Raw genomic sequence first — 9,105 nt, 5'->3', positions numbered from 1 at the left:
AGGTACAGTGTTCAGGGTGCAATAAGTTCATGGGAAGAGGGAGAGTGCGACCTACAATATCTCTGCCAACGTTAGCTCACAGGGGATCGAGCAGGTAATTTGTGTATATTTGACAGTAAGTGCTACACTGTGTCGCATAATATTTTGCTCATACAACAATTTTATTTTTATTTTTTTAATTCTCAGATTGGACTTCAATCTGCTAAATTCCTCTTGACCAGCACGGCGAGCCTGGAGTACGACACAAACCAGTACATCTTCTTTTCAGCGAGATCTAACAACAACCCCCCTGTTCAGAAGGTGATGCCAGATTTTATCCACTCGTGTGTTATTTGAGGCATAAAAAAGCTTGAAACTGACCCACATTCTGTCCCGTCACATCTCAGGTTGAGGCAGAAATAGAAGTGTATCCTGAACCAGATTTCACCAAAGAGATTGTTGGAGGATCGCTGGGAGGGTTGGCTTTCCTAGCTTTACTCACAGCCGGCCTGTATAAGGTAAGACACTGGACATACACTACTTTAACTGACTGGGCATTACAGGTTAGATGCAGCCAGTAAGAGTGCAATGGTTTGTAATTATTAAATATGTATTCAGTAGTTCTCCTCTCTTCTGATTTGGTACTAATTTATTAATACTGCAATGCAACAATGACATATGTGTATAACTGTTTTTTGTCCCCTTTATACTTTAAGGCTGGATTTTTCAAGAGTAAATACAATCAGATGATAAGTGAAAGTGCAGAAGGAGAGGAGGATCTTGGGGCCGATGAAGATGCAGCCTGAGCAAAATAGAATAATGTAAAATATCTGTGTGAGCAATTATTTTAGACGCAAGCTTTTTGTGGAGACGCTGAAGGCCACCTATAGCAATTTGTAACGTCAAATGTGTTTGAGTATTTCTAGAATGTTATCAGTATGTTTCCTTGCTGTCAGACAGTCCTCTATGATGGAAAACAAATTGATGTGTGAGTCTATGCTTTCTTCATAGCCCTCAATGATAGAAAAAAAAGGTGACACAACATGGAATTGTTGTGTCTAACTCAAGCCTGACAACCAGGCAAGTAGGGTTTTTATTCTATTTTCATTCGATACATTGAAAGATGCTTGGTTTCGGCAGAATTCACTCCCTTAGTCACTCATTCATTTGGGGTTTGGAGCCCAACCAGAATTGAAGAAATCCACGTAAATGTCTTCATTAATACTGAGTAGTTCTATATTTCAGCACTATGAAATGAATCTACTGAAATACCCAGAGCAGGAAAAATAGTTGTCAGATACATCATTAGCACACACTGGTTCTTTGATAGGGTCACGCTCATGAAAGGGTTAGAATTGCTTTAAGTTCCAATCGAAGGCTGGACTGTAAACATAGGGGCTATTAGTGTCTAGTGAGTGATTATTACTATGTGGTACAATGCGACAGGAGCTTTAGAGTTACGTTTTACACTTTTGTAATCCTCAGTTTGAACTGAGCAGCTTATTAAGACTCTGACCAAAGAAACATTTCTGTATCTATATTTTTCAAGTATTGTGTATTAATTGTGTAGAATTTAAAACTTCTTTACAAGATAACCTGTTTCATCAAATAATGTACTGTAAAACCTTTGAAGAACATGCTTAACAGCTGGGTACTACTGTTTAAATATTTTTTTATATTGACATTGTGAACTGGTGTAAGAATTCTGAAATGAAATAAAAGGACATTTATTTTATGATCTGTATTTATTATATAAATATGACTAAATTACAATACATTTGTCAACACTAGGTAACAGCAGTGAATAGAATCATTTAAAACTTTCCTTCATTTAACTGGATTCATTAAAAAAAATCCTTTATTTAAGAACAAAATGCTCTTTATTGCTTTACCATTATAAAATGTAAACTTCTTCGGAAATACCTCATGTGAAGATATGTTGTCATTACTGTATGTAAGTCCCACTGAAAAGATGGAAAGAGCACGGTGTGAATTTTACAAACTCCACACCACATTTACCACGAGGAGAGACATGACATAAAGCAGCCCACCTGACATGAGTCTTTGCCTCCTGCCAGAACACCAGCACAGATCATATTGTCTGTGACTGTGCCCACACCATTCAGACAGTCACACTGCCTGTTTCCTACAACTGGTACCTCCACTTCTTGGAGAGTTTCAGGGAACGGTAAAAAAACTAAGGAGGAGGAAATATATGGGAAACATTTTTCACAAGTAGGTACAGATTACAGACACATGAACAGTGACCTCAACCAAAAGTAATGATCAGCAAACGTCCAGACTCACCTCCCCCCTGGACTGCACCCCAGCCAGTGACCCAGCTATCAGTGCCGTTGTTGAACACACTGCCACTCGCTGCCAGACACACAGGTCTGATGTAGTCTGTGAAGCTGACTGGTGAGGAGAGTCTGAGCAGAGCAATGTCGTTGTTGCTGGTGTAGCTGTCGTAGTCTGGATGCAAAATGATGGTGGAAACAGTTTCTGGACACTTGGTTTGGGTTGTCACCCTGTAGGCTCTGAAGACCCAGAGAAACGCTCCAACCAGACGTACTTGCACTGGAGGAGAAAAGACAAAATGCCTTGGTTTTACAATGACAGGGGTGTCTCTGATTAGAATGAAATTACTGTCAACTACTTGTGTTAAAACACATTTTAGTTGCCCACCTGGAGAAGCAGTGAGCAGCAGACATCACCCACTCTTGGTTGATGAGGGAACCGCCACAAACATGGCCACCAAATCTCTGCAGACTAACTTGCCATGGCCAACTTCCAGCTGGAGCATCTTGACCTCCAACAATCCTGGTGTACAGAGGAGTGGTGCCACACACTGGAAAATGGTTGCAGGAAAACACACAATTCAGTTCATTGTTCCACGTCGAGTCCAGTTACAAATGAGGTGAAATGCATTTTAGTTTAGGATTCATTCTGGGTCCATTCATAAGTCAGTTTACAACAAATGTCCACTTGGAGATACAGAGGAACTAGTGAGAGTTTGGGCTCAATGGTCATCCTGACTTGGAAAATGTGTTTTTGGCCATAACTCAAGAATTTTATATGTTACTGAGGATATAGTTTTTGACAAATATGTAACTAGGTAAAACAATGGAATGAAGACATTTCATCATTTTGAAGTTTAAAATCATCTTCACTCTGCCATCATCAAGTTTTACGAAAACAACTGCTCAAATAAATTTAGGTCTTTACTACATATAATTTATGAGTCTGGATGAATACAGATGCAAACTGTAACTCAAACAATTGGTAGAGGAATACAACAAGGAGTTGATGAGCTGATGATTGGACTGTCTGAGCTACTTCCATCCAACTCTAGCTAGACATAGTAACCATAGAGGTGTTAATGGTGTGAAGACAAGCAGCGTATTACCGTACCGTGTGAAGACGCGTTTAACTGTTCTATAAAGTGTGGTGAAAATAAATGGGCACATGGGTAGAGCATATAATCCAGAACACACAGGCAAATTGGCCTGATGTTAGAGTTTGGTATTGCACATGCTCCTCAAACTAAAGGATGCTTCTTTCATTAGGTCCCTGTACCTTTTAGTAAAGAGCTTTTTTTCTTTTGCTGGACATTGTGTTTAGTTCTTACTCATTATTAGATTATTCAATTCAATTCAATTCAGTTTTATTTATGTAGCGCCAATAACAATACAAATCGTCTCAAGACGCTTCACAAAACCAGCCTGCAGCCTCCAGAGCAAGCCTGAGGGCGACGGTGGCAAGGAAAAACTCCCTTTTAACAGGAAGAAACCTTGAGCAGAACCCAGCTCATATGGAGGGACCCATCTGCCAAAGGCCAGCCGGTTAGAAACAGAGAAGATAACGAGAAAAGAAGAGAGGAGAAACAAGATAAACAAACTTCTGTCATAGATGCATACATCAAGCGGAAGGAAACATGTAGGGTCTAGTAATATAACACATAGCTGATGATCTGTGACAGTTTGTGAGTATAACAGGAATTATGGGCAGGTTGGTGAATTGTTCATCTAGGTAGGAGTGGACAACTGGAGGAGGCCATGATGACTGGGACAGATGTAGTTTATGGAGCTCCACAGGTCTGATACACAGCACTCCAGACCATGAAGACTGGGCTGGTTGATGAGGCCACGGCAGCAGATGTAGCTTAGAACTCCACAGGTCAGATATTCAGCACTCCAGACCAGAGACCCTCACAAGATGATGGAGGGGGAGGGGAGCGGAGGGGAGAGAGTAAGACACAGTGGTTAGTAAATTATAAGAGATAGAAAATAAAATGATAAGATATTAGAGGACAGGAGCCAGAGAAGAAAGAGGAAGAGGACATGTCCTCAGTGCATCATCCCCCTGCAGCCTAGGCCTATAGCAGCATAACTAAAGGATGGTTAAGCCAGCCCTAACTATAAGCTTTTTCAAAAAGGAAAGTCTTAAGCCTGACCTTAAACGTAGAGACTGTGTCTGCCTCCCGAACCCAAACTGGGAGCTGGTTCCATAGGAGAGGAGCCTGATAGCTGAAGGCTCTACCTCCCGTTCTACTTTTAGAAACTCTAGGAACCACAAGTAGACCTGCACTTTGAGATCTTAGTGATCTGTTGGGACAGTATGGTACTATGAGGTCTTTCAAATATGATGGAGCTAGGCCTTTCAGGGCCTTGTATGTAAGGAGGAGGATTTTAAATTCAATTCTAGATTTTAAAGGGAGCCAATGAAGAGAAGCTAATACTGGAGTAATATGATCTCTCTTGCTAATTCCTGTCAGTGCTCTTGCTGCAGCGTTTTGAATCAATTGGAGGCTTTTTAAAGAGCTACTTGGACAGCCAGACAGTAAAGAGTTACAATAATCCAGCCTGGAAGACACAAATGCATGAAATAGTTTTTCCGCATCACTGAGAATTTTGATGATATTACGAAGGTGGAAGAAAGCAGTCCTGGTCACCTGCTTTATGTGAGAATTAAAGGACATATCCTGGTCAAATATAACACCAAGGTTTTTCACATTAGTACTGGAGGCCAAGGTAATGCCATCCAACAAAAGCAGGTGATTAGATAATGAATCTCTGACATGTTTAAAGCCAAATACGATAACTTCAGTTTTGTCTGAGTTTAAAAGTAGAAAATTACAGGTCATCCAAGCCTTTATGTCTTTAAGGCATGCTTGGAGTTTAACCAGCGGATTAGTTTCATCTGGTTTCATGGATAAATACAGCTGGGTATCATCTGCGTAGCAATGGAAGTTTATGCCGTGCTTTCTAATAATATTGCCTAAGGGAAGCATGTATAATGTGAATACTATTGGTCCTAGAACAGAACCCTGAGGAACTCCATAGCTTACTTTGGTATATATAGTTGTTGTTTACATGGACAAACTGGAATCTGTCTGACAGATAGGATTCAAACCAGTCTAGTAAATTAACTAATTTTGATCACATTTTCAAGTCTCTGTAGTAGTATATTGTGATCAATAGTGTCAAATGCAGCACTGAGATCTAGCAGGACAAAGTATAGAGACAAGTCCATTATCTGAAGCCATGAGGAGATCATTGGTGACTTTAACCAGAGCTGTTTCTGTGCTATGATGAGCTCTAAAACCTGACTGAAACTCTTCAAAACAAACCATTCCTGTTTAAATGATCAAGCAACTGATTGACAACAACCCTTTCCAAAACTTTAGAGATAAAGGGAAGGTTGGAAATTGGCCTATAGTTGGCTAAAACATCTGGGTCAAGAGTGGGTTTTTTAAGTAATGGTTTAATTACAGCAGTTTTAAAAGACTGGGGCACATATCCTGTTAATAAAGATAAGTTTATCTGATTTAATATGGAGGTATTAATTAATGGATAAACCTCCTTGAGCAACTTAGTTGGGATGGGGTCTAGAAGACAAGTTGATGGTTTAGATGCTGTAATAACTGAAGTGAGCTCAGGAAGATCAATTAGGGAGAAAGAATCCAAATATTGACTAGGTCCTGCAGAGGTTTCTAATGCCACTGTACTTACATCTTTGGCAGATGGAAGGGTGCTATGAATTTTATCTCTAATGCCAACAATTTTATCAGTGAAGAAGCTCATGAAATCATTACTGCTGAGGTCTGAAGGAATAGATGGCTCAACAGAGCTGTGACTCTTTGTCAGCCTGGCTACAGTGCTGAAAAGAAATCTGGGGTTGTTCTTGTTCTCTTCTATCAAGGAAGAATAATACGCTGTCCTAATGTTACGGAGAGTTTTTTTTTATAAGTTGTTAAACTATCTTTCCAGGCTATGTGAGCTTCTTCAGAACTAGTGGAATGCCAAATTCTTTCCAGCTTTCGAACTGTCTGCTTTGAACTACGCAACTGTGAATTATACCATGGAGCTACCCTCCTTCGATTTACCACCTTCTTTTTAAGAGGAGCAACTAGATTTAAAGTTGTACTAAGCGATGCTGTCGTGCTGTCAACAAAATAATCTATTTGTGATCGAGTTAGATTGTGGTTGCTGACATCCACATCACTAACATAAGGCACTGAGTTAAATATTGAAGGTATTAATTCCTTATATCTAGTCACAGCATCATCAGATACGTGTCTACCATAACGAAATGTCTTTCCAATTTCTGTGTAATTACTTATAGTAAATTCAAATGTTACAAGAAAATGATCAGACAATAGAGGGTTGTGAGAATATACGGTTAGACCTTCAGTGTCTATGCCATAAGTTAGTACAAGATCTAAGGTGTGATTGAAATAGTGGGTTGAACCATTTACATTCTGAGAAAAGCCAATTGAGTCCAATAATGACATAAATGAAGAACTAAGACTGTCACTGCCAACATCAACATGGATGTTAAAGTCACCTACTATAATGACTTTATCTGTTCTAAGCACTAAATCACATAGAAACTCAGAGAATTCAGCTAAAAATTCCGAGTAAGGAGCAGGTGGGCAATACACCACAACAAAGAGAATTGGTTTTTGTGTTTTCCAGTCTGGATGCGTAAGACTAAGAGTGAGGCTTTCAAACGAATTAAAGCTTTGCTTAGGTCTAGGATTAATACATAAATCAGAGTGGAAGATTGCTGCCACTCCTCCTCCTTGGCCTGTGCCTCGAGGAATGTGATAGTTACTATGACTGGGTGGCGTGGACTCATTTAAACTGAAATACTCATCATCCTGCAGCCACGTTTCAGTCAAACTAAATAGATCAATCTGATGATCAGTTATCAAATCGGTCACTAAAAGAGATTTAGATGAGAGAGACCTGACATTCAAAAGACCACATTTAATTTTCTTATTGCTCTGTTGTACTAGTGAATTTGTGTTGATTTGGATAAGGTTCCTATGAATAACTCCTCTATTGTTATTTTTCCATTTAAAAAATCTGGGAGCAGACAGCACATCTATGGAGTTTGTGGAGTTATGGGTGTGAGACAGCACTAGAGAAGCGGCAGAGAGGCGTGTAAGACTGCAACTCTGCATTAACTGTCTCATCTAAGAAGAGCATCTCATCCCTCCAGAGGTCATTTTAAACACACACACATGTACACACACAACATTGCTAATCTGCCCTTAGAAATCCATACCAGGCACAGCAACACAGTGCACTGATTCTTGACCTTTTCGCAACCTTTCTCGGTCGTCTTTGCTTGGCAAGAAGGGGGGACCAGCAAGTCTGCAAAAGGTCGAACGTGGTTTTCATCCTCTTAAATTCCTCACTCGTTGGAAGTACATAACACAACATTTAAAGAAAAGTGGGCACTGAAATTTGATGACAGTTGTACATTTTATAGTACACAGTAAAAAAAAAAAAAAAAAAAAAAAAATCGTAAAAAAACTGCAAATTTTTGGCAGCAGGGGCGCCATAAAAATACCGTAAAATAACGTAAAATTACTTTCTCATAAAAATACAGTTTTTTTCCATAATTAAAATACAGTGTGTACTTGTAATTTTAACAAGATTTTACCGTATTTCCAGGTTGTTTTAACATTTAATGAGAAACATTGTCACATTTAAAAACAATTAAATCGCTAGAAATATGGTAAATAAATGTTGTATTACGAACAATAATGCTTATATTTCAGAAATGTGCTGTTATTAATCGGTTTTAATGACATTATTTTATGGGAAGAGATTGTATAATAATTTATATTTGATGTGACACAACAGTATATGACACAAAATAATGTGATTAATCTTTCAAAACACGTCAAAAAACTGTTGCAAAACTAGTATTTTGGTTAGACTGCAAGAATTTACTGTTAATTTCAGAAAACATCAAATGGATATTTCATTGTTTTATGTTGTTTTTAACGTTTAATTACAAACATTTTACACTTTAAATAATGAAATTACCTATAAAGATGGCAAATTAACATTGTAATATGAATAACAATGCTTAAAATTACAGAAATGTGCTCTTTATTAGTTATTTTAATGGCATTATTTAAAAAGGCTGTAGGCTATATTAGATTAGATGTAATATAACAGTATACAACAATAATCCGATCTTTTCAAAACACAGAAGAAAAATGAGACCAAGCTGAACAACATCAGCTACAATTTCCCATTCTCCGTAGTTTTATTCAACTGTAGCAGGTAGCCATTATTACAGCAATATTCAAAATCTATTCAATTAAAATGACTGGTTCTTAAAACAAAAAACACAACAAAATCCAACTGAACTGGTAATGAAAGAAAAAAGTTTAAAAAAAAAAAAATTAGTTGAGTTGCCAATTTACATACAAGTCACCATACATCCACAACACTGATTAGAAACTTGGTGAAACGTCATTGGAAATGAATCCATACTCTATACCAGGGGGTCGGCAACCCTCAACACTCAAAGAGCCATTTGAAAGAAAACACTGGGAGCCACAAAACCCTTTTGACATCTAAAATGAAGAAAACACTGCATAATTCATTTTCACCTCTATGCTAGGCCCATAGTGTGTTGCATTTATGAAATGAAATAACTGCTACAGAAACGAAATTGCATTATGCATACATAACGGGGATTTATCCACGGTTGGCTTACCTGGGTCGAAAAGTTCAATAAATAGCGGGCTGGACCTGCCGGCAGGTGTCGCACGTCGGCAGTTGTGGTGTTGTTTTGTGCAACAAAAATTAAATACATTTT

The 9,105-nt window shown here is 38.4% G+C and overlaps 1 protein-coding gene and 1 long non-coding RNA gene across 2 annotated transcripts in view; both read left to right on the top strand.

Annotated features, from left to right (window-relative positions):
• The window catches only part of LOC125022019 (integrin alpha-M-like), a 108,050-nt gene that overhangs the window by 5,207 nt on the left and 93,738 nt on the right, over positions 1–9,105 (top strand).
• On the top strand, positions 65–1,048 carry LOC125022028. The gene is made up of 4 exons (XR_007114399.1): positions 65–94; positions 187–300; positions 387–497; positions 696–1,048. It is a non-coding gene; the product is annotated as an uncharacterized LOC125022028 (long non-coding RNA).

The sequence above is a fragment of the Mugil cephalus genome, chromosome 16 (assembly GCF_022458985.1).
Source record: "Mugil cephalus isolate CIBA_MC_2020 chromosome 16, CIBA_Mcephalus_1.1, whole genome shotgun sequence".
NCBI classification, from domain to species: domain Eukaryota; kingdom Metazoa; phylum Chordata; class Actinopteri; order Mugiliformes; family Mugilidae; genus Mugil; species Mugil cephalus.
The sequence above is the reverse complement of the archived record's forward strand: the minus strand, read 5'-3'. Positions and strand labels throughout refer to the sequence as shown.